The following is a 26,594-nucleotide window of genomic DNA, read 5'->3' as shown; positions in this document are numbered from 1 at the left end:
AAAGAATCCAAGGAAGTTCTAGAGAGACTACACGAAATCTCGGCAAAATTGGGACTACAAATCTCATATGAAAAAACGCAAAACATGGACGCAAAATCCAAAGACAGACACCACTGGCAACAAAGTGTGGAAAGATAACCTGAGTACTTAATTTCAAATACATGGCAGAGATTATACAGAAAACAGGACTGAACGCAACATCCAATGAAGAAATGATCACAAAACTACAAAAAGCATAGAAGCTTACATGGAACCATAACAACAAAAGAAGTATTCTCATCAATGCCAAATTACGACACTACAGTACAGTAGTCTTACCAGAGGCCTTGTATGCCTCAGAAACAACAGTAATCAAGAAAAGGAGCTGGAAAAACTAGAGAGGAAAATACTGAGAAATGTCTACGGATCAGTTCAGAAAGACAGGATCTGGATAAAGAGGCCGACAAAAGAACTATACGAACAGACAGACACGATAACAAACAACATCAAGAAAGAAGGGCAAAGTTCTACGGGCACATACACAGGATGAACGAAAATAGATTGACCAAGAAAAATTTTAATATATTGACAAGCAATACAATGAAAACAAACTGGGTAAAGGAAACCATGGACGACCTCAAGAAACTGAACATCTCTGCGGAAGACATGACAGAGACAAAAAAATATCAGAAAAAATTCCAGCAAACGCCCAAAGAGAAGAAAACAGGAACGTATGGGGACAGAAGAGAGGAAGAAGAAACAGTGAATATATGAGAGTTTTTTGGGAAGAAAAAAATACAGAACTAATGTCATGAAAATTGATTGTGTTTTAGCGCTCTCCTTAATGGAGAATTAACGTTAATAATAATAGTAATACGTTTTTCCTTCGGTTCTGAAAGCTTTTGCTGCTGTGTCTGGAATTTACACGAATCCACATAAGCACAACAGGCGATTAGACTTATGTCAGTACTATCACTCCTAACCATCTTAAATGACCAGGAGAAACCTTTCGGCTTCTAGATTAGCGTGATAAACGTATCAATAAAACAAATTAATAGTTTGGTTTTGATGTCCGACAAGTTTAAGTCACGTCGTTCCTTCTGTACTACTACGGCACGAAATGCAGAAATTTACGAAGTTTCCAATGTATTTTTGTTTATATAATATGTGTATCCGATTATAACAGGAAATAATCTGTCTACAGACATCAAAAACAGCGAAAGCGACTGAACTCTAGTTTAATTAGAGCAAGGGAGAACTGTTACATGTGGAAATGGTTGATTTCGCGCCCGGCTTGCGTGTCAGTTGAATTACTGAGCATTAACCTACAGAGTTCAGGTACGGGGAGGGAAATAACAAATATAATGCCATTGTTATGGAAGTGTTTTATTAGCATTAACGTCTAACTTCTTTTCAAAAGTCATATATCAAGGCACTAAAGAACGTCTTGGACTTTGTTTTCGGTAAAATAATATGACATGCAGCACAGGCACAGACACGTGTTTGTGGAAACAAAGACCCCTGAATAGTGTACCTCCATCACTGTTCCGTTATCATAGGAAGGCGTGGGCTGTTTTGAAGTCCAAAAGTACCGTCGTATTCTACATTAAATGTGGTAATCGTAGTCTTTATTCATCTTTGTGCGAGTGGAGCTGTTTGCTCATGACACGCGTTCGCAAGAAGAAACAACCAAACCATCAGGTGTACATCACAGTGAACAAGCATGTACCCAACAAAGAGCGACAAACGCAGCCGAGAGCACACTCACATTTTCCTGCTTCCAGTGATATCAGCTGGCCAGCCAGATAGGGCAGTTCGTTTTCTAAGGCAGTCACCCGGCGTGCGTCGCCTGACGTCAATGGAGTCCTTGGAAGAGCCCGTCCTCTCCTCCTGCTGCATGTTTGTATGCCGCCGCTCGCTTCCTGGTCGCCTCTGTTACTGTATTCCAGCTAGCTTCGAGACTGCGACGCAGAATATCTGGACAATTCTTCTGTAATATTTCACCAAAACCGTGCCAAGCTAAACTTAGAAGCGTAACTCATTTTTATGCGAAAAGTTACCGACTGATACTGGCTGCAATACGTATACACATGGTGTCAAAAAAACTACATGAACAGAATTTTAGAGTATTTAGAAGAGATAAAAAGAAACCCTTTTACGGGACAAATATAAGACAGGAACATCGTTTCTTCGCTAGTTGTCCATGAGGGATTTGACGCTACGGATGGTCAGTGAGGTGTTCAAACTGCTGTGCGATGAATATTGCTTCAGCGATGTTGCAGAAATTACCGTCCGTTTAAATTAATTACTTAATGCAGCATCTGCGTCCTGGTGATTGTCTAACACCGTCAAATCAATCAAGTGTATCATGAATGACTGCTGCAGCTTCAGCCAAACGGACAACCATTCTTCTGATGCGTCTATAGGTGTATCGTACACCGAACACTTTGTCCCCCCCCCACAAAAAAGATATTCATAGGTGGTAAACAATATTTCTAAAAAAACATTCATTATACCGTTATCTGAACACCGTTTCTGAACATCAGGAGCGTCACTACCTTCATCGACCCCTAACGGGGAAATGGTGCATCTGTTCTTTATCTCTTCTAAATACAAAAATTTTGTATATGTTGTTTTTTTACACGCTATATACAAAACGACTGTCCGCCGTAAGACTACTCAGGAGCACTTGTGGTGTTTCGTGTAGCTGGAGTCAGCCCAAAAAAATACATCCCATCGCAACTTTCATGTGACGCCCAATGTTAAAGAAAGCGCGTTGGTGTATTCCTTATTAACAAACAAAATTATTATAAAGCGAAATTTTACGTGCCCATTCGATAGCACTCCGTCTTCAGGCCACAAGTAGCCCATCGGGCCCATCCGACCGCCGTGTCATCCTCAGTTGAGGATACGGATAGGAGGGGTGTTTGGTCAGCACACCTCTCTCCCAGTCGTTACGATGGTTTTCTGAGACCGGAGCCGCTACGATTCGGTCGAGTAGCTGCTCAATTGGCATCACGAGGTTGAGTGCACCCCGAAAAATGGCAACAGCGCATGGCGTACCAGATGGTCACCCATCCAAGTGCCGACCACGCTCGACAGTGCTTAACTTCGGTGATCTGACGGGAACAGGTGGATCCACTGCGGCAAGGCTGTTGCCACGCCTATTAGATAGAGATGTCCCAAATTAGTTTGTCTGATCGATACGTATTTACAAGGACAGTACAATACCAAGAATAATTAGTACTCTAGAGAGACAGTTTCATTGCTGCATGGCGGTAGCAGTCAATGCGGGCAACGGCGGCACGCGAGTCTCTTCTTGGGTACTGGTTGTTCTTCCTGTTTTACAGTTGCTCTTATGATGTATCGATAAAAACAATATTGCACTAGATTAATTTGGGACCTCTGGGTAGAATGGGCGCGTAAAATTCTGCTTTAAAAATGATTTTTGTTTGTTGACACTGGGCGTTGCATGAAAAGTGATGAGCAATACATGTCTGGTCAGACTCCATCTACGCAGTGTAGGAATGAAATTACAACTATCTACAGTAACACAACAAAAAATTCGCCTGATAATCCTGAGGAGAGACATCCAGTCTAAATCCAGGTAGTGTTTCGACCAGTTCTTCTCAGTCATACAGAAAACTCCCCTTACATTCAGACAACAATACAGTTTATGAAATCGACTGCACAACTGAATCATCTAGCCACCTCGATGATGGCTGTTTCGTTTCTAGATTTATGAAGGCACGGCCCATACAGAAACCAGCCGCATGATTCATCGATCGCCTCCGAAGTATCACTTTTTCGAACTATTCCACCAACTTAAACTGATGAAATATCAGAGAAAGACAAAAACGGCACTGTGGACTGTGTAGCGATCGAAACGGGGACTATTGGAACACTCAATAAAATTAACAGCTAAAGTCTGGCAAACGAAGAAACTAGCAGACCGCCAGAAGCTTAACTTAGCAGGTCAAACCGGAATTTGAGGTCCCGGTCCTCCCTATTACAGGTCTGGCGCGTTATCATTATGCACCATCGCCGGGTGATGCGTCAGGCTTGTTCTAAACTGAATAATTACTCGTTCAAAGAATGCTCTCGTTAAGTTCTGAGGGTCCCATTTGTTCGCACTGTTAACTACATTGTATCAGAGAGAAAGATTATGGCAAAGAAGTAAGAGGAACGCATCTCGACTGTCCCTGTCAGCACTCACGTTGTTTGTTTGAAATTAATGTAATTTGGCTTGTCTGTTGTAAATGTCATTGTCTAGGGCGATATTCTAAAAAAGGTTCAAATGGCTCTGAGCACTATGGGACTTAACTTCTAAGGTCATCAGTCCCCTAGAACTTAGAACTACTTAAACCTAACTAACCTAAGGACATCACACACATCCATGCCCGAGGCAGGATTCGAACCTGCGACCGTAGCGGATATTCTACAATCACAGAGAGTCAGTGCACCTACAAAGCAAAAGGCAGAGACAAATCTCGCCACATATAGATGGAGAAACACAAGATATATAAAAGGAATACTTTTATTTAATATATCTAATGCAGATAGTGGATCTATATACATCTGAATCAGTAGAACGGCGAAGAGACATTCGTTACGTAGCTGAAAATCATCGATGGTCCGCCTGTTTCCTGTAAGCTCAGAGCGTCGCCAGGCAAGGTATTTTACCTAGTTGATCGATGTAAGTGCGGCTAATGAAGTGGCGACACGATATCTTCTGGAGTACTATCAGCATTCAATATCTGGAATTAATTTCATTGCTACCAACAGGAAGGATTACCCTTAGCTTGACTTCGATCTCAGGCCGCTGGAGGCAAAAACACAAATTCACTTGGGAAAAAAATCCTGTTCACATCGTAGCGTCACGGTTCAACACAAATTTTCAATTGTTAGCACACATTCACGAAACTGGAGATGCAGCATCTCTGAACCGCTTGCACTGATGTCATTTCGTGTCATTGCATTTGCACGGATTTCAATCCCATTGACGAACTCATTCATATTAGTGTATTAAATTAATTTAATAAAAAGCCGTTCCTGGTATTAGCGTACGCAAATTCCATGCGTAAAAGGCACATGGTTACTTCTGAGTGCCACTGCTTTGCTGTAAGACAAACGATTCGACACACCGTCGAGGAATCCCTGTTAGAAAGTACCCACGGTCAGACTGAATTCCTGGGTGCGATCGAAGAGGCCATCGATGACATTACTAATCTGGACATATGCTTCTTACGTGCATCTAATTTTATTACACGCTTGCTTTTTTGTCTTTATACATATATGTAAATCTTTATTTATACTTGTGTTTATATTTTTCTTTGCATATTTGTGATCTGTCTTATTTATTTTTCATGCGAATTTACGAATATATTTACTTTACTAGCATCCTCTATAAATCTTGATTTGTGTCGTACGCTAAACAAAATAAATAAGTAGTGGAATTCGAACTTTACGGCATGAAGTAAACAACAAAAATCGTTGATCCATGCAGTTAGATGTGATTACGTGGTCAGCATACGACAGTCTTGTGTTAATTGAGACGTACAAAATGTCGGAAATTTCAAGTTGAAGTGCAACGTGATTAAACAAGAACCTCCTCTCTTACCGTAATGTGCTGCCATTCACAGGAGACCTCAAGTCAGGTCGTTCGCGAGAGTAGGCTGGGTAAGACAGGGCACCTGCCGCATCATATGCGCTGTCAGTGAACTGTGAGGGGCAGTCCCAGTCGAGTGACTATTCGATTTTTGCCCGAGAGCGTGTATCAGGTAATCAGCTTACAATATCCTGGCAAAACATAGCGTGTCCTTGCTAGGCGTGTAAACTTTTGCACAATATACGTTACATATCCTTTAATGAGTGAATACAACTTTATGCCGTAGTTATACGTGCATGGTGGTTGGTGGTGACAGTCATTTCACATTTGACATGTACGTACTTTATGAGTATGTTAGTGACAGCCAGTGTTTTTGGTACTACGACATACGTAACTACTGTAATAGATACCCTGTTACTCTCTGTAATACAAAATTTGTCCGTTCCGCAACCGTTGCAATTTTTTTTTTTTGCGAAAAATAAAGCAGATTTTATCACCGCGTTCGGTACGAACGCAATGCCACGTTGATTCCTTATCCCGCGAACCCTGTAACAGAACTATATGCCTACAATCTTTGGTTTGCTGACCCACAGTGCTTTGTGTACACTATTTTACTACGTACAACTTTTGGACACAAGAGATTAGGGAACATGAGAGATGAAAGCCGTGGTGTGACATCACTTAACACGTACTAACGCCTTGGCGCCAAAATCTTCGCATTGGCGAATGGACTGAGGTTACAAAACTCGGTTTTACAACAATTCATCCAGGTGGGGTTCGGGTGGTCAAACTTAAGGTTTTTCACGTGTTTCTTCCGGGTTTCACGAAGTTTCTCATTTTTACTCGCGTGTGCATCTGCACAGATACACGCAGGAGAGTAAATATTTCTGATGCACCTAATAGGTACTTGCTACCATCACTGGCAGCTGTACATTCACTCACTGAACAGTGTACACGGCGCTTATACAATATTTACTAATTTCCAGGATTCTGGAAGACATGACTTCAGTAACAGTATGGTTTACCAAATTAAACAATAAACTGCGGAGAACCGTCGAAGTTGCAATACTTATTTCCTTTCTTACTTGATGGCTAGTTTCGAGCCTGAGATCACTATTGTCTGAATACCTTCCACACTGTCATGCGTTCTTTAGGTGAACGAAGTTCAGCCCTGCGCTAATTTACACGATGCGTGTAACTGGAATGAACTGTCATGTGACTGTCGTAACTGATGTTATTGCAGAGCTTAATGGATGATTTGATAATGAACTTAGGCTTGAAAGTTGTCAACAAGTAATAAAGAAAATTAATACTGCAACTTAGACAGTTCCCTGCAATTTATTTAAAAAATTTGGCTTACAGAAAATGTCGTCCACATTAATACCATTTTCACGAGGTCCCAGAATTCACACAGACCGAACATTGCATTTTGTACCTCATGAATTGTAGTAAGAGGCACTAGAAGACCCGATGAATGTCAAAATAAACAAGGTAAAACACTCGCACATTCTGTCCGTAAGCAGACAAGTTATACTCCAACTATATAACAATTCACAATGAGCCAGTTAATTCACTAACATTATTCAAAAAATGCCATTAAAGTAATCTTCAATTTTGTCAGGGTATAACCAGTGTTTAGTCGCACATGAAGTAGACAAATTAGGTCACAATATACTTTCAGCACAGAGGTGCGCGAGCAGTTCACGATCTCTGTAATGTTAGAAATACTGCCCTATTTTGTTCAAACGACGAAAATTACTTAAGTCGCATAAGTGGCTGTCTTCCGCAGTGAAATCAATTACTTAAATGCTTGAGCACCCTCCAAATACCTTTCTCCTCGCTTGTCGTCAATGGACATCAAGTGCTAAACGCAATGTTGATCGTATTGGAAGTGACTGGTCAGTGTCTAACGTTTCCAACGTTTACTGAATTACAACGATGTGTTTCGAACTCCAAACCACAGCAGATTGCAGTATTTGTTGAAAAGCAGATGTAATAGGAAGCAAGATTTTTGCAAGCACTGTTTACAATAAAAATGCGTAAAATTCCAATAGCGTGAAAAACCTAAATTACACGTAATTCGGTCAAATCCCATCTGTAAACAAAGCTAAGTACATCGAACAAGATATATATCCCGAGTTCGTCCATGCATATCTTTTCTACATAGCCCACGCAGAGCCGTCCTCAAAATATAGTAACTTCATGATAGTTCGAGATAATGCGTTGTACAATTGAATGGAATGAACATAAATACACTGTTGTTGTTGTTGTTGTGTTGTTTGATGCAGCTCTCCATGCTACTCTATCCTGTGCAAGCTTCTTCATCTCCCAGTAACTACTGCAACCTACATCCTTCTGAATCTGCTTAGTGTCTTCATCTCTTGGTCTCCCTCTACTATTTTTACCCTCCACGCTGCCCACCAATACTAAATTGGTGATCCCTTGATGCCTCAGAACATGTCCTACCAACCGATCCCTTCTTCTAGTCAAGTTGTGCCACAAACTTCTTTTTTCCCCAATCCTATTCAATACTTCCTCATTAGTTATGTGGTCTATTCATCTAATCTTCAGCATTATTCTGTAGCACCCCATTTCGAAAACTTCTATTCTCTTCTTGTCCAAACTATTTATCGTCCATGTTTCACTTCCATACATGGCTACACTCCATACAAATACTTTCAGAAACGATTTCCTGACACTTAAAACTATACTCGATGTTAACAAATTTCTCTTCTTCAGAAATGCTTTCCTTGCCATTGCCAGTCTACATTTTATATCCTCTCTACTTCGACCATCGTCAGTTATTTTGCTTCCCAAATAGCAGAAATCCTTTATTACTTTAAGTGTCTCATTTCCTAATCTAATTCCCTCGCGATTACCCGACTTAATTCGACTACATTCCATTATCCTCGTTTTGCTTTTGTTGATGTTCATCTTATATCCTCCTTTCAAGACACTATCCATTCCGTTCAACTGCTCTTCCAAGTCCTTTGCTGTCTCTGACAGAATTACAATGTCATCGGCGAACCTCAAAGTTTTTATTTCTTCTCCATGGATTTTAATACCTACTCCGAATTTTTCTTTTGTTTCCTTTACTGCTTGCTCAATATACGGGGAGAGGCTACAATCCTGTCTCACTCCCTTCCCAACCACTGCTTCCCTTTGATGTCCCTCGACTCTTATAATTGTCATCTGGTTTCTGTACAAATTGTAAATAGCCTTTCGCTCCCTGTATTTTACCCCTGCCACCTTCAGAATTTGAAAGACAGTATTCCAGTCAACATTGTCAAAAGCTTTTTCTAAGTCTACAAATGCTAGGAACGTAGATTTGCCTTTCCTTAATCTAGCTTCTAAGATAAGTCGTACGGTCAGTATTGCCTCACGTGTTCAAATATTTCTACGGAATCCAAACTGATCCTCCCCGAGGTCGGCTTTTACCAGTTTTTTCATTCGTCTGTAAAGAATTCGTGTTAGTATTTTGCAGCTGTGACTTATTAAACATAGTTCGGTAATTTTCACATCTGTCAACACCTGCTTTCTTTGGGATTGGAATTATTATATTCTTCATGATGTCTGAGGGTATTTCGCCTGTCTCATACATCTTGCTCACCAGATAGTAGAGTTTTGTCAGGACTGGCTCTCCCAAGGCTGACAGTAGTTCTAATGGATTTTTTTTTTTTTTGTGGTTTTAGGGCGCACAACTGCAATGGTCATTAGCGCCCTGACTACTCTAAGAATGCACCGCGAGGCACAAGTTGACAACAACAACTAAAAGGGAAAACACGATAAAAGACAGACTGACAGGCATAGGATTAAAAAACAGCATCATCAAATGTCCTTAGAGAGGTTTGTCAAATTGATAAAACGAAGAACACGAGCAGCTCCTCGTGGGTCATCCGCTAAAATGGCATCGAAGGTACTTGGCAGGTTAAGATCTAGACGCAGTGTGTTGAAATCTGGACAGGACATTAAAATGTGTCGAACCGTCAGCAAGTGCCCACATGGGCAGAACGGCGCCGGCGCAGCCGTCAGCAGATGGCGATGGCTGAACCGGCAGTGTCCAATTCTTAACCGGGCCAAAACTACCTCCTCCCGCCGAGAAGGGCGTGAGGAGGACGTCCAAGCCACGGGAAGAGGTTTTAAGGCCCGAAGCTTGTTGTCTGTAAGTGCAGCCCAATCGACATGCCACAGCGATAAAATGTTCCGACAAATGACCCTGCTAAAATCGGACGAAGGGACACAACAAGAAGCTGTCCGAGGCTGGAGGACCGCAGCCTTGGTCGCGGCATCTGCAGCTTCGTTCCCAGGGATACCGACATGGCCAGGAACCCACATAAACCTAACCGGAGAACCGACGTCCACCAGCTGCTGAAGAGAGCGTTGGATCCGGTGTACGAAAGGGTGAACCGGGTACGGATCACTGAGGCTCTGGATGGCGCTCAGGGAATCGGAGCAGATGACATAAGCAGAATGTCGGTGGCGGCAGATGTAAAGAACAGCCTGGTAGAGGGCAAAGAGCTCAGCTGTGAAGACCGAACAACGGCCATGGAGCCGGTATTTGGAACTTTGTGCCCCGACAATAAAGGAACACCCGACCCCGTCATTGGTCTTACAGCCATCTGTATAAATGAAAGTCACGTTGATGAACTTCGAACGAAGTTCCAAAAAACGGGAGTGGTAGACCGAACCGGGGGTAACCTCTTTTGGGAGCGAGCTGAGGTCAAGGTGAACGCGGACCTGAGCCTGGAGCCAAGGTGGCGTGTGGCTCTCGCCCACTCGAAAGGTTGCAGGGAATGAAAAATTAAGGTGTTGAAGGAGGCGACGAAAGCGAACTCCAGGGGGTAGCAGGGCAGAGACATACAACCCGTATTGACGGTCGAGAGAGTCGTCAAAAAAGGAACGGTAAGACAGATGGTCGGGCATTGACAGTAGCCGACAGGCATACCGACAAAGCAGTATATCGCGCCGGTAGGTGAGTGGCAATTCGCCAGCGTCAGCATGAAGACTCTCTACGGGACTAGTATAAAATGCTCCGATCGCAAGTCGTAAACCCCGATGTTGTATGGAGTTGAGGCGGCGTAAGATGGATGGCCGTGCAGAGGAGTATACGAAGCTCCCATAATCCAGCTTGGAGCGGACGATCGACCGATATAGACGAAGTAGGACGGCTCGATCCGCTCCCCACGACATACCACTGAGAACACGGAGGACGTTTAAAGAACGGGTACAACGGGCGGCCGAATATGACACATGTGGAGACCAGCTAAGTTTCCTCTCAAATGTAAGGCCTAATAATTTGGTTGTCTCCACGATTGGGAGAGCAACGGGACCGAGTCGTAAGGACGGTGGGAGAAACTCTTTGTAGCGCCAGAAGTTAATACAGACCGTCTTCTCGGCAGAAAAACGGAAGCAATTGGCGACACTCCAGGAGTAAAGACGGTCAAGAGAACGCTGAAGACAGCGCTCCAGGACACGTGTACACTGCGCGCTGCAATAGATGGTAAAATCGTCCACAAAAAGGGAGCCTGATACATCAGCTGGGAGGCAATCCATTATTGGATTGATCGCGATGGCGAAGAGAGCGACGCTCAAAACTGAGCCCTGTGACATCCCATTCTCCTGGCGAAAGGTGTCGGACAGGACAGAACCCACACGTACCCTGAACTGTCGATCCATTAAAAGGAACGAATAAAAAGAGGGAGGCGACCGCGAAGGCCCCATGTATGCATGGTGCAGAGAATGCCCGCCCTCCAACAGGTGTCGTAAGCCTTCTCCAAATCAAAGAACACAGCCGCGGTCGGGCGCTTCGGCAAGAAGTTATTCATAATGAAGGTCGACAAGGTAACCAGATGGTCAACAGCAGAGCGGCGCCTACGAAATCCACATTGTACATTGGGAAGTAGGCGTCGAGACTCGAGCAGCCAAACCAATCGAGAGTTAACCATTCGCTCCATCACTTTACAGACACAGCTGGTAAGCGAGATAGGTCGATAACTGGAAGGCAAGTGCTTGTCCTTCCCCGGCTTAGGAATCGGGACAACAATAGACTCGCGCCAGCATGCGGGAACATGTCCCTCAATCCAGATGCGATTGTATGTCCGAAGAAGAAAACCTTTACCCGCAGGAGAAAGGTTCTTCAGCATCTGAATATGAATAGAATCAGGCCCTGGAGCGGAGGACCGTGATCGGCCAAGTGCGTTTTCGAGTTCCCGCATGGTGAATGGGGCATTATAACTTTCACAATTCGAGGAGCGGAAGTTAGGTGGCCGAGCCTCCTCTGCCTGTTTGCGGGGGAGGAAGGCAGGGTGGTAATGAGCGGAGCTCGAAACCTCTGCGAAAAAGCGGCCGAAGGCATTGGAGACAGCCTCAGGGGCCACAAGGACGTCATTCGCGACCTTCAAGCCAGAAACTGGTGAGTGGACCTTAGTGCCAGATAGCCGGCGCAGGCTACCCCAGACAACAGAAGAAGGAGTAAAACTGTTGAAGGTGCTTGTGAAAGCAGCCCAGCTGGCTTTCTTGCTTTCTTTGATAATACGACGACACTGAGCACGTAATCGTTTATAATTGATACAATTCGCCACTGTAGGGTGGCGTTTAAATGTGCGTAAAGCACGTCGACGAGCACGTAAAGCGTCTCTACATGCTGCGGTCCACCAGGGGACCGGTACGCGACGTGGAGAAGAAGTAGGGTGAGGGATGGAATATTCAGCAGCAGCGAGAATGACTTCCGTGAGGTGTGCGACCTGACGATCGCAGCTTGTGAAGGTTTGATCCTGAAAGTCGCCCTGGAAGAGAAGAGCCCCCAGTCTGCCTTGGAGATGGTCCAACTAGAGGAGCACGGAGAGGGGGTATGCTGCAAGAGATGGATAACACACGGCAAGTGGTCGCTCGAATATGTATCGGAAAGTGCATACCACCCAAACCGGCGTGCAAGTTGGGGAGTACATATAGAGAGGTCTAAATGGGAATAGGTGTGAGATGTGTCCGAAAGAAAAGTAGGGGCGCCAGTATTGAGGCAGACAACATTGAGCTGGTTGAAAAGGTCTGCTAACAAGGAGCCCCTCGGGCAGGATGCTGGAGAGCCCCAAAGGGGATGGTGGGCATTGAGGTCTCCAGTTAACAAAAATGGTGCAGGTAGCTGAGCAATAAGTTGCATCATGTCTGCCCTGGTAACGGCAGATGACGATGGAGTGTAAACGGTACAAAAGGAAAACGTAAAAGTGGGGAGAGTAATGCGGATGGCAACTGCCTGCAGGCCGGTGTGCAACGTGATGGGATCGTAGTAAATACCATCCCAGACCAGCAACATAACCCCTCCATGAGCTGGGATACCTACCACAGGGGGTAGGTCAAAACGCACAGAGGTGTAGTGTGCCAAGGCAATTTGATCGCATGGGCGTAGCTTCGTTTCCTGGAGGGCTACGATGAGCGGACGGTGCAAGCGGAGCAGCAACTTCAAGTCCTCTCGGTTGGAGCGAATGCTGCGAATATTCCAGTGAGTAAGTGCCATCGTAAGAAAAGGAAGATGAAAGAAGGGGTCACCTCGAAGGCCGCTGAGAGCCTGGCTTCGAGCGAGCACTGCCGCCGCCATCAGTAGGCGGACAGTCATCGTCCATTGGGTCTATAGGTTCATCGGCCATCTCGGGAGAATGGCCGGGAGGGGGAGCTTCCTCCGCCGGTGAACGGCCAGATGTACGGCTACCAGCGGTGCGGCCAGGCGAAACGGGTGACGGCCTGGGGCGGCAACCGCTGGGTGGCGCAGGAGAAGAAATGCGCCGTGGCGGAGAAGGAGAACTGTGCTTCCTATGAGCCTTTTTGGAAGGACGTTTGGTGGAAGTACCGGTCGAAGGCTGGGAGGTCGAGGTACGTAGGAAGTCTGCACGGGATGGTTCCTTCTTGAAGGCCCGTGCATCTGACTTCGGGGTCTTCGTCTTAGCAGAAGCTGATGAAGGGGCTGGTGTTTGTGGGGTGATGGGAGGAAGAGGAGACGTCGACCGCGCGATCTTAGCACTGGCCGAACGGACGACCGTGGTGCTGAAGGTCAGATCGCATGTCTGGGTTGCTACCTCCTTGGTAGTCCGAGGAGAGGCGAGGACAGTACTGTATTTCCCCGCTGGGAGCAGCGCGGGCTTCCTACTAGCCAATAGCTTGCGAGCAGCCGAGGTGGACACTTTCTCTTTGACCCGAATTTCTTGGATACAGCGTTCTTCCTTATAGACAGGACAGTCGCGGAAGGATGCGGCATGGTCACCCTGACAGTTCACACAACGAGGAGACGGAGGTGGACAGTCACCCTCATGGGCATCCCTGCCACAAGTGACACATTTAGCCGCATTGGAACAAGACTGTCGAGTGTGATTGAAACGCTGACACTGGTAGCAGCGCGTAGGTGTCGGGACATAGGGGCGAACAGAAATAACCTCGTAGCCCGCCTTGATGCGCGATGGCAGCTTAACACTATCGAAGGTCAAGAAAAGTGTCCGGGTCGGTACAAGGTCATTGTTGACCTTTTTCATGACCCTATGGACAGCCGTCACGCCCTGCTCAGCGAGGAAAGATTGAATCTCCTCGTCAGTCAATCCGTCGAGGGAGCTAGTATAGACTAGACCACGAGACGAATTCAAAGTGCGGTGGGCCTCCACCCGGACAGGGAACGTGTACAGGAGTGTGGCCCGAAGCAGTTTTTGTGCCTGAAAGGCACTCTCAGTTTCTAGTAATAAGGTACCGTTACGCAACCTGGTACAAGATTTGACAGATCCGGCTATGGCATCTACGCCCTTCTGGATAACGAAAGGGTTGACAGAGGAAAAATCCTTTCCGTCCTCAGATCGAGAAACGACGAGGAACTGTGGGGCAGGCGGTAGTACTTTTGTCACTGGTGGCTGGTCACGTTTCCGTTTTTGGGCAGAAGTCGAGAGAGATGGAGTAGAATCCATTGCGGAGGAATCCCCCATGATTGCCAGCGTCTCCGATGGCGCGCTCCTTCCTTGTGGGGACCCTCTCAGAGGGCACTCCCGCCTTAGGTGAATGTTTACACCTCAGGTCACACCTCCCGAGAAACAGACGGAGGGACCAATCGGCATGGTCAGAAGGTATCAGCTCAGGCAATCACCCCTCCCCGGGCCTGGCCTTTACCAGGGGGTACGCGCGTGCCTTACATGTCTACCCAGGGCGGGGAATTACGCGTTACCCCGTCAACGGCTAAGCGTGCGAACGCGTGGGTCGGCCTTCAGGCACGCACAGGAAGGAAGGAAGAAGAGGAAAAAGAAGAGAGAGAGGGAGAAAGAGGACAGACTGTCTCAAACGCCGAGGCGGAGACCAGAGAAGGCAAGGAGAAGAAGGCAATGAGAAGGCAAGGAGAAGAAGGCAATGAGAAGGCAAGGAGAAGAAGGCAATGAGAAGGCAAGGAGAAGTCAAGGGAAAGAGTAAGGAAGACAGTGAGGTGGAGAAGAGCAAAGAAAGGAACCAACAAAAGGAAGGAAGAAACGAGAAGTGAAAACCAAAAAGACCACAATTATAGGTCGTGGAACCGTCCGTCTCCAGACGCAGGCGCTAACTACCCCCGTGAGGGGGATGGACTCCTTTTAGTCGCCTCTTACGACAGGCAGGAATACCTTGGGCCTATTCTAATCCCCGGACCCGCAGGGGGGGTTCTAATGGAATGTTGTCTACTCCCGGAGCTTTGGTGCGACTCAGTTCTTTCAGTGCTCAGTCAAACTCTTCACGCAGTATCGGATCCCATTTCATCTTCATCTACATCCTCTTCCATTTCCATAATACTGTCCTCAAGTACATCGCCCTTGTATAGACACTATATATACTCCTTCCACCTTTCTGCTTTCCCTTCTTTGCTTAGAACTGGGTTTTCATCTGAGCTCTTGATAATCATTCAACTGGCTCTCTTTTCTCCAAAGGTCTCTTTAATTTTCCTGTAGGCAGTATCTATCTTACCCCTAGTGAGATAAGCCTCTGCATCCTTACATTTGTCCTCTAGCCATCCCTGCTTAGCCATTTTGCACTTCCTGTCGATCACATTTTTGAGACGTTTGTATTCCTTTTTGCCTGCTTCATTTACTGCATTTTTATATTTTCTCCTTTCATCAATTAAATTCAATATTTCTTCTGTTACCCAAGGATTTCTACTAGCCCTCGTCTTTTTACCTACTTGATCCTCTGCTGCCTTCACCACTTCATCCCTCAAAGCTACCCATTCTTCTTCTACTGTATTTCTTTCCCCCATTCTTGTCAATTGTTCCCTTATGCTCTGCCTGAAACTCTGTACAACCTCTGGTTTGGTCAGTTTATGCAGGTCCCATCTCCTTAAATTCCCACCTTTTTGCAGTTTCTTCAGTTTAATCTACAGTTCATAACCAACAGATTGTGGTCAGAGTCCACATCTGCCCCTGGAAATGTCTTACAATTTAAAACCTAGTTCCTAAATCTCTGTCTTACCATTATATTATCTATCTGAAACCTGACAGTATCTCCAGGCTTCTTCCATGTATACAATCTTCTTTTATGATTCTTGAACCAAGTGTCAGCTATGATTAGGTTGTGCTCTGTGCAAAATTCTACCAGGCCGCTTCCTCTTTCATTTCTTACCCCCAAACTATATTCACCTACTACGTTTCCTTCCCCCCTTTTCCTACTGACGAATTCCAGTCACCCATGACTATTAAATTTTCTTCTCCCTTCAGTATCTGAATAATTTCTTTTATTTCATCATATATTTCTTCAATTTCTTCGTCATCTGCAGAGCTAGTTGGCATATAAACTTGTACTACTGTAGTAGGTGTGGGCTTCGTATCTATCTTGGCCACAATAATGCGTTCACTATGCTGTTTGTAGTAGCTTACCCGCATTCCTATTTTCCTATTCATTATTAAACCTACTCCTGCATTACCCCTATTTGATTTTGTGTTTATAACCCTGTAGTCACCTGACCAGAAGTCTTGTTCCTCCTGCCACCGAACTTCACTAATTCCCACTATATCTAACTTTAACCTATCCATTTCCCTTTTTAAATTTTCTAACCTACCTGCCCGATTAAGGGATCTGACATTCCACGCTCCGATCCGTACAACGCCAGTTTTCTTTCTCCTGATAACGACATCCTCTTGAGTAGTCCCCGCCCGGAGATTCAAATGGGGGACTATTTTACCTCCGGAATATTTTACCCAAGAGGACGCAATCATCATTTAACCATACAGTAAAGCTGCATGCCCTCGGGAAAAATTACGGCCGTAGTTTCCCCTTGCTTTCAGCCGTTCGCAGTACCAGCACAGCAAGGCCGTTTTGATTAGGGTTACAAGGCCAGATCAGTCAATCATCCAGACTGTTGCCCCTGCAACTACTGAAAAGGCTGCTGCCCCTCTTCAGGCCTCTCAACAGATACCCCTCCGTTGTGGCTGCACCTACGGTACGGATATCCGATAAATACATTAACCACACTAATTGCATCACACTGTGAGACTGTTTCCGAATTTCAAGATAAAACCTGGAAAACATAAAAATAGCTTGTCTAATATTTTTCCATCTCGAAGGGAGAGGATTTGGGGAATGAAAAACATGAGAATAACATCCACGACTGTGAGTTCTGTTATCAATCTAATTTTACAAAAAGTGTGGGAAGAGCTGAGGATATCCAGACATAATATCGTCGTCACTGGCCAAACGTCAAAGATTCATAAAAATCAGCTACATGTAAACACTCTTGAATTCCTTCAAAATCTCGCAGAAAACTGAAAGAACAGTGTCACTGACGCCAAAACAGCTGAATACAGCAATATTATAAAAAATCGTGTGTAAGGACACTACTGCAATATCACTTGATTATGGAACTTATCTGGACTGCGAAGTACATTTGAATATAATAAAGAAACGTGTACTGACATTAAACTATCATCACAACGGACGAGCTAGAATGGATACTATTGCGACATGTGGTACGGACTGCTGTCTTCAAGATAGTGTAGCACGCTGGACTCGTAGGTTATTCAGCCCATTCATGCGGGGGGTAACGTAATTCAAACACGGATGAAACATAATATTAATGAGTATTCCGTCCCCGGCTATGCAGAGGAGCTCAGACATAATCGTCTTCATTTGCACAACGCCCCAAGTGCCTACACGAATTCCTAAGCGCCGTTGGCGAGAGCAGACGGCGCACTGCCAGAGGCGCGCGTACCTCACGTTGTTGGTTGGCTAATAAATCAGCCGTCTGCCCGAACAGGTTGTTTTGGCCATTCCAGTTTTCCTCTCTATCACACTGCTCAGCGTACTGACGATTTCGTCAAATAGAGGCTAGGGATGGGAAAAACCCCACCAGTTAAACCCGATATCGGTATTTTTGTTCTGAATAATCGATATTTTTCGGTATTTGTTTGAGCACCGTTATAACAGGTTTATTATTTTTTTTACTAATAACAGAGTAAAAAGCGAACTATCAATTAGGAGTGCTAAAATTTTTAGTTTTTAAAATTTGCATTGGTTTGAAATATTGCGTTACTGCAGAAAATTGGAAAAACAATCAGTGCTTTTTTAATAACCAAACATGGCATAAGAAATGGTACAGCACTGCTGAGACAATGATGTCCCTGTTACCATGTCCCGTGGCTTAAGGCACGCGTGTCTACTCAGTGTGCAACAGTTACCATCACATTGTCTACAGTCATTTCTCGCTGTTGTTGCCGGACATCTGCTGTATTGCACAATGGCACCAATCCTACTCTGGAAATATTTTTAAGAAATGAAGTAGCAATGGAGTACAATGCTTCATTTGCTTTAAAAGATTAAAGATTTGCTGCCATTCCTATGAAACAATAAAAAAAGGAAATTATGATAACAGTAATACACTAAAGTCTTAACAATTCATTCATAATACACAATAAAAATAAAAAGTAGCCGAGCTGCTGCCTCAATCCCCATGTAGCCCTTGAAAATGGACAAATTAAGACGTCAACCAGGGTACAATGGCCTAAATTTTCGCACTTCAGCACTGACTGTTAGTAGCGCCAAACTGGTGGAATAATCCCCAATTACAATTCTAGATTCTTGAGCAAAACTTCAAAAAACTGGAATTAACAGGAGAATGCCGGTGATTTTTTTTGTATTATTCAACCACTTACAACTCCCCACAAAAGCAGCGAACGGAGCAAGATTTATTTTATTTGCCTATTTAATATTTTGATTTTTTATATCTTACACAGAAAGTCACAAATTTTCAATGTTTTCGATTCCTACGTTTATTACAGGAAACAATACGAAGAAAAACCGATTTTTTCCAGAAACCAGTTAGCTTGACCGGTTTTAATAGTCACGTTAAACTGATGTGAGAAAAAGTGATATAACCAAAAACCCCGCCGGCAACTGTGCCCCAATATGGTTCTCTTTGTCGAATGGCATAAGTGAGATCAAGGTGCACTGGTCATCGCCAACAACGGTCCGTATATTATGAAAATAAATTCGCCATAACTGTCCGATGTGTGTCAACCGTCCGCTTGAAAGCAGCTAAAACGTCTTCAGTAATTACACGCCCAACGCTTGATTAATATTTTAGTACTGCCATCCAACATCTTTCCCTGCACACTGAATCTAACACAAGGGCAGCCTTTCCAATTTAGAGAATCAACACAGCGGTAAAACTAATGTTATGTCATGCTTTTCGCACCTGCTAAAGATTAGTAATTTCTGCAGTAAATTTTCCAAGAAATGAAGATCATGTGCAGCTATTAGCGTTCTCAGGGTACTGTGCAGACATAATGAAAATATTTGTTCCATTTTCGAAGTTCACAGTGAACCATTAAAAACTGTTGAAATCTGGTTAATTTGGTAGATCTTCAATAATTAATGAAGAAAATTTATGACGAATGAGTATTGATGCTATTCACGAATGTTCCGATCAAGGACAGTAATTTTCGTTTGAACTTAAGCTTAAGATCAAGTTGATACGAACTGAAATCAAAAGTTAAAGTCTTTATTATTTCAGAGCTAGAAACGTATTTACCAAGACCCTACAAAACAATGACGCAAGTCTACACCTCTGTTACCGAATCAGTTAACTAGACTTCGCTACAAGCGAACACAAATGCTACACTAATTTTCCACTCCTGTGCCCTTCATTCGAGTACTGTCTACAGCCCAGACGTTCTTGCAGTTTGCTTCACACGCACTGGGCACAAAACTCAAAACTACGAGTATCAATGTGTTTCGAAGATGCACGAACCTCTGATCTCCGAGAATAAAATCAGTTCAAACCGTAGACACGTGTAACAGAGACTGGGTGCGTAAGCCTTAGAATGTTGTGGCATCAGATTGTTTCCATCGCTGTTCAAAAATGTTCAGATGTGTGTGAAATCTTATGGGACTTAACTGCTAAGGTCATCAGTCCCTAAGCTTACACATTACTTAACCTAAATTATCCTAAGGACAAACACACACAGTCATGCCCGAGGGAGCACTCGAACCCCCACCGGGACCAGCCGCACAGTCTATGACTGCAGCGCCTAAGACCGCTCGGCTAATCCCGCGCGGCTCTACCGCTGTGCTCTGAACTAAAAACAGAAAACATTTATTACTTTGAAATGAGATAATCTTAAATTCTCTTCTTATATCCCTCTCCTAACAGGACTGCCTCAAAAAGCAGCTTCTGTGGTGACTTGTTCGTCTATGACAATCCACTAGTGTCCCTAAACGCCAATGCTGTTATAAATAGCCGCACGGAGTGACCGTGCGGTTTGAGGCGCCATGTCACGGACTGTGTGGCGCCTCCCGCCGGAGGTTCGAGTCCTCCCTCGGGCGTGTGTGTGTGTGTGTGTGTGTGTGTGTGTGTGTGTGTGTGTGTGTGTGTGGTGTTGTTCTTAGCATAAGTTAGCTTAAGTAGTGTGTAAGTCTAGGGACCGTTGACCTAAGCAGTTTGGTCCCTTAGGAATTCACACACATTTGAACACATTTTTGTTATAAATGTATGGAGCTCTCTGTTTATTTCTTCCAGTTACATCTGTCATTCATACTAGTGGCTAGCATCAGATCTAAAGCGGTTGGCATCTGGCGTTTAGACACCAAGCTGCGATGCTGTCTCAACTACAGACCGCAGGCAGGCACCATGGGGCTCTGTTCTGCATGGCGATAGAAACTCGATTTAAAACTTCTATCTGCTGCAAAAGTCAAGTAAAATATGTGAAATTTGCGTATGGTATGGATCCCTAAAGGGTCTCTGCACACACGTCAATAATAATTCCTTAATTTTAATAATCCTGGAACTACATTAGTCCCTGAAACAGGCTGAATACAGTCGTAAATGTTTCCGGCTCTATAACTAGTTTGGCAGCGGAATTGGCAATGCAGTGGGAGCCAACGTTATAAGTGTCAGTTCTATCAGACATGCATGCACTGTAATGTGAAGATTACAGAGATTGTACAAACACAGACGTTGCAACCATCATCGACACTGCGAGCCGACAATGTCAAGTCATCACTGGTGTATTGGTAACGGGAGTACATCAGCCCGCCAGCTGGAAAATGCCAATTTACTTAAATCGAACTATATTACTATTTTTCACTGAACAAACAACTTGTTGAATGTAATTTGAACCCTGTAGAGGACTCCGTAAATACCTGAAGCGACGTGTGCCTATGTTCAGGCAGGTGGCGTGGAAACGCCGCAGTGAGAGGACGTGTCTATCCATGCTGTAGCATGGCCATGCTGTAGCCTAGGGGTCTCCAACGCGCGGCCAACAGGCCGCATGCTACCCAAAGCAACGATCAGTGCTGCCCAAACAGTGAGCATCCATCACACGATCGAAAAAAAAATCTATTTTTTTAAAGTTACGGCAAACAATATTTCCGATCTGAAACTCCTGCCACACGATATTACTCTTTCATTTGTCCATCTCTTTCCCAGCGGTTACTGTTGGTAATGTTAAGCATATTTTGTGTGGTCCAAAAACACAAAAATACTTGTCTTTCTCCTGTGTGGCACAGATAGGCTAAGAGTTTATGCGCCTGTGCTGTAACCAATCGGCTAGCATCGGTTTGTGACAAGTCACTGAATGTGGTGTTATGTAAAATACATTCCATATGAATTGCATGCACTGAATTGGATGGATGGGTATGACATCATTGAAGATGTGTCCGTGGAATGATATCAGTGCAAACCGTTCAGACATGCTGAATCTTCCACACAATGATTTCCTAACACTACTACCAGACGTTCTCCCACGCAGTATATGGCAGTGTCAGTGGAGGAACGGTGTCGGTGTAGGGCTGTGGCTTATCCTGCCCCAAGAGATATGTTAAGTTGGATCAGATTCGCTGAAATGGAATAAATGAAGATGTCCCGTTACGCAGCTTTTCACTGATATTCGGGAGGTATCAAGGATAAATATGTGTGTGTCACAGAAATGTCGTGTGACATGATATTCCGTTCAGTGAAGACATTAAAGCTACACTTAGCGACAGTACTCACTCTGCGCTCAAAAAGCGGCCACGATTGCCGGTGAGCCCAAAGCCCGGCGGGAGCGCAATGGTCCGCTATCAGTGAAGGGCTATCGCGGCCGCGGGCCGATACGAAGTTCCGGGAAATTCTTACCGGAAGCGTCTCGTGCGTCATACAGCTACCGGTACCGCCAGCAGGAAGCGAGCGTCCTGTGCCGGGCCGCACAACTCTTAATAACGAGCACGGACACGCGAGCACAGCCATTGCAATTACGCTGCAACTACTGCGTGAAAGAAGCCACAAACGACCACCTCGGAATGTATACTAAAGTCATTCTTTCTGCCTCATCAACACTGTAAAAGGCACAAGATTAAAATCACAAGTTCAGTTTGGATCTAAAAGAATTAATAAAAGGGGAAATGTCACAAGTAACACACGTAAAAGTTGCCACTGAACAGAAAAATTCATTGTTCACACACTCGGAACTGGATTCGTTCGGCCGGCCGAGGTGGCCGAGCGGTTCTAGGCGCTACAGTCTGGAACCGCGCGACCGCTACGGTCGCAGTTTCGAATCCTGCCTTGGGCATGGCTGTGTGTGATGTCCTTAGATTAGTTAGGTGTAAGTAGCTCTAAGTTCTACGGGACTGATGACCTTAGAAGTTAAATCCCACAGTGCTCAGAGCCATTTGAACTAATTGCATTCGTCCAACAGAGAGAGTAAACACACGTAGCAGTAACAGTTGCACAACGAGCATTATTCGTGAACGAAAAACAGTTGGTACAGAATCACTACTCACGAAAAAGTTTTGTAGAAATGAACTCTTTGCAGCAAGACTTTTCTGACTACAGAGAAAAGGACATACTGTACAAGGATAAAAGCCTTAAAATCAAGCCGACCTATACATATCCGCTATTGTAATTAATGTAGTTTCATGTGAGCGATCAAAACAAAAATAACTAAAATGCATATGTTATAGTTTTTAGGTCTAAAACAAAAAAACGACAATAAACTTCTATGTGATACTTTGCGCAAATAAATCGAGACCCACAGAAGACGACATACAGGTATCGAAACATATCTGGGTAAAGAAGGAAAGGAAATACATTGTGTTTTGCAGAAGACGGAGTCTGAAAGCCCAATTTCTTGTAAAATACTAGCGCGACTCAGCTTAACAATGCTGAAGATTAGTCTAATCACGAAGCGCAAAGAGGCATTTACTCGATAATTCTTCCCATATTCCACACGCGAATGCAACGGCAAGAAGTCCTCATACGTGATACAATAGTATGTATCTCCTGTCATGCACTACATAGACATTGGCAGAGTGTATATGTGGAGTACGGCGCCCCAGGAGGGTTCATTTTTACATTCATCTGGCATTATTTTTCGGAAATTCGCAGTCCTGGAACATTATACTTATTTTATCGCTTTCCCAGGTCACCGTCTGCAAAGAACAACTCAGCAGAAATTTAACATTTGAGCGCATCACTATTAGGTGGAAACTTTACCTGCAAATCGCAGTGATGATTTACACTGAAGTGACAAAGTCACGAGATAGCGATATCTACACACGCATATGACAGTGGTATCGTTTGCACAAGGTACAAAAGAGCATTTCATTAACGGAGCTGTCATTGGTATTCAGGTAATTCACGTGAAAAAGTTTTCACCATGATTATGGTCCCACGACGGGAATGAAGACTCTGAACGAGGAGTGGTAGCTGGAACTAGACGCATGGGGCATGCACTTCCGTAAATCATTAAGAAACTCAATTTTCCGACATCCACAGTGTCAAGCGCATGCCGAGAATACCAAATTTCAGGCATTACATCTCATCGCGGACAACGCAGTAGCCGACGGCCTTCATGTAACAAACAAGAGCAGCGGCGTTAGCGTAGAGTTGTCAGTGCTAACAAACACGCAACGCTGTGTGAAATAACCGCAGAAGTCAACGTGGGACGTACGACAAATATCCGTTGGGACAGTGCGGTGAAATTTAACGGTAATGGAGTATGGCAGCAGACGACCGACGCGACTGCCTTCGCTAATAGCACGACATCGCCTGCAGCGCGTCTCCTGGGCTCGTGACCACATCGGCTGTGTCCTAGACGACTGGAAAGCGGTGGCCTGGTCAGATGATAGTAGAGTTCGAAAGTGGCGCGGACCCCACTAAGCCATGGACTCAAGTTGGCAACAACGTACTGCTGGTGGTGGCTCCTTAATGGTGTGGGCTGTGTTAACATGGGATGCACTGAGTCCTCTGCACCAAATGAACCGACTATTTACTGGAAATTGTTATATGTTCGGCTACTTGGGGATCATTAGCAGCCATTCATCGACTTCATGTTCCCAAATACGGAGGAAATCTTTATGGGTGACAATGCGCCATGTCACCAGACCACAATTGTTCGCGATTGATTTGAAGAACACTGACAATTCGAGCGAATGATTTGCCCACCCAGATCACCCGACATGAATCCCATCGAACATTTACGGGACGTAACTGAGAGGCAGGTCGTGCACAAAATCTTGCGCCGGCAACCCTTTCGCAATTATGGACGGCTTCGAAGATAGCAAGGCTCAGTTCTTCTGCAGGGACTTCAAACGAGTCCATACCACCTCGAGTTGCTGCGCTGCATCGGACAAAAGGAGGTCCGACACGATATTAGGAGATATCCCACGACTTTTGCCACCTCAGTGTATTTTCGAGCCATCAATGGAACATAAGCTTGAGAACAGCGACTATCTTCAGATACTTCTTCGTTCTTCGGCTCCGAACCACGACGATAAATACGAAGTATTTCAAATACTGCGTCATAACAGTACAACAGATAGCAAGAGAATATTTCACTTGGCCTACAGCATGATGTGAAGTGTAGAAATATTGCGACCATCGAAACAGAAAGAAAGAAAAGGCTCGTTTAAGTAAATTTTCCGTAACGAATGTGGTAACGAAGCACTCGGCCGCTGCTGCTGCTGACGTGTGAAGCCTATTTACCGCTCTGAATAAGGCTAGTCATGCTCCCAGCACAGTTGTGCAGCTGCTGACACCAAAGACGAGGCAATGTGTATGCAGTGAAAACCTCTTTGATCAGCGGAGTGAGCTAAAGGAGCTGGGACCTGCCCGGCGGTGTACAGGCTTGCTGGAGCCCCGAGAAGGGGTAATGGCGCGGAAGCCGGCGGGCTGCTCGTCCCGTGTAATCAACTCGTCTTCTTTGCCTTGGCCCGCGCCAGGGTTTCGCGGCCACCCAGGGCTGGAAGGCAATTTAGAGCAGTACCGGCACCGGGAGAAAGGTCAAACTGTTGCACTTTGCCCACGCCTAGTGCTCATCCCCTCACGAGGAACGCTCTCACTGCACGACGGCAGGACGTATTGGAGCAACTATGTTACATCAGCCTCCCGTAAAGCCGCATCAACATTAAAACCAAGCCCTCTTCCACACGAAATCAATAAATTTCCTTGAAAACTATACGTTGTGAGGTTTGGAATTTTACGATATTACTGCAGCAAAATATTCCAAAAAAGTCGCAAAAAACGGGGGGACCGAAAAGAAAACGGAAAATTCGTCATAACGTCTTTATTTCTTAATATTTTACACCAAATTGTGATCACCTTCAAGGTATTCTCCGTTGACCATAATGCACTTTCTCAAACGATCCTTCCGTTGTTCAGAACAGTTTTTTAATTCACTTATCGGGATGTTGTTTATGCCTTCCAGCGATTTTTGTTTTACCTTCTCCACAGTGGCAAAATCCTTTCCTTTCATGTCCCTTTTGAGTCTGGGGAATAAAAATAAATCACAGGGGGCTAGATCCGAGTAGGAGGGGAGGGGAGGGGTGTACAATCGGCATCAATCCGTTTTTGGTCAAAAACTACTTTACGGAGAGGGCAGTGTGGGCCGGCGCGATGTCATGATGGAAGAAACAGTCGTCTTTGCGCCGAAGACCTGCCCTTTTCTTCCGGATACTCTCAATCTGTTCAAAACCTCCAAGTAGAGCTCCTGGTTGACAGTTTGACCTGGAGAAACGAACTCCGCGTGCACAACACATCTGCAGTCGAAGAAACAAATGAGCACTGTCTTGATGTTTGCCTTCACATGGAGAGCTTTTCTGACTCAGGTGGCGTGATCTTAACGGACACCTGGTCGAACACTGGGTTCCCTATTCTCCCTCTCCACCGCAGCCCAATTCCCGCTACTTCAGGGTCCCCCTCGTATCACCTCACACACATCTGTCGCTAGAGATCCCAACGGCTGCAGCTATTCCAAGAGAAAAGTTTAAAGTCCCGTCGATGCTCAGGTCAATACAGGCGCAGTAGAAGTTCGGGTTGTTGGGATGGAGATCGACAGCATCCTTTTAAAATGAACCGTTCCAGAACTCGCCTTTATCCGACTGGGGTTAACTGCGTAATACAGCTGGATGATAAGTCCCAGTTAGAACTCGTGCCATCCCGAATGCGAGGATTATGTCATAGGGCTCAATTGGTTCAAATGGCTCTGAGCATTATGGGACTTAACATCTGAGGTCATCACTCCCCTAGAAAAAGAACTACTTAAACATAACTAACCTA

The 26,594-nt window shown here is 44.9% G+C and overlaps 1 protein-coding gene and 1 pseudogene across 1 annotated transcript in view; both read right to left on the bottom strand.

Annotated features, from left to right (window-relative positions):
- LOC126096493 (uncharacterized) overlaps positions 1–26,594 on the bottom strand; it is a 697,302-nt gene that overhangs the window by 482,723 nt on the left and 187,985 nt on the right. The window lies entirely within an intron of this gene.
- Positions 3,022–3,139, bottom strand: LOC126098354 (5S ribosomal RNA; annotated as a pseudogene).

The sequence above is a fragment of the Schistocerca cancellata genome, chromosome 1 (genome assembly GCF_023864275.1).
Source record: "Schistocerca cancellata isolate TAMUIC-IGC-003103 chromosome 1, iqSchCanc2.1, whole genome shotgun sequence".
NCBI classification, from domain to species: domain Eukaryota; kingdom Metazoa; phylum Arthropoda; class Insecta; order Orthoptera; family Acrididae; genus Schistocerca; species Schistocerca cancellata.
Note: the sequence above shows the minus strand (reverse complement) of the source record. Positions and strands in the feature narration are given on the sequence as shown.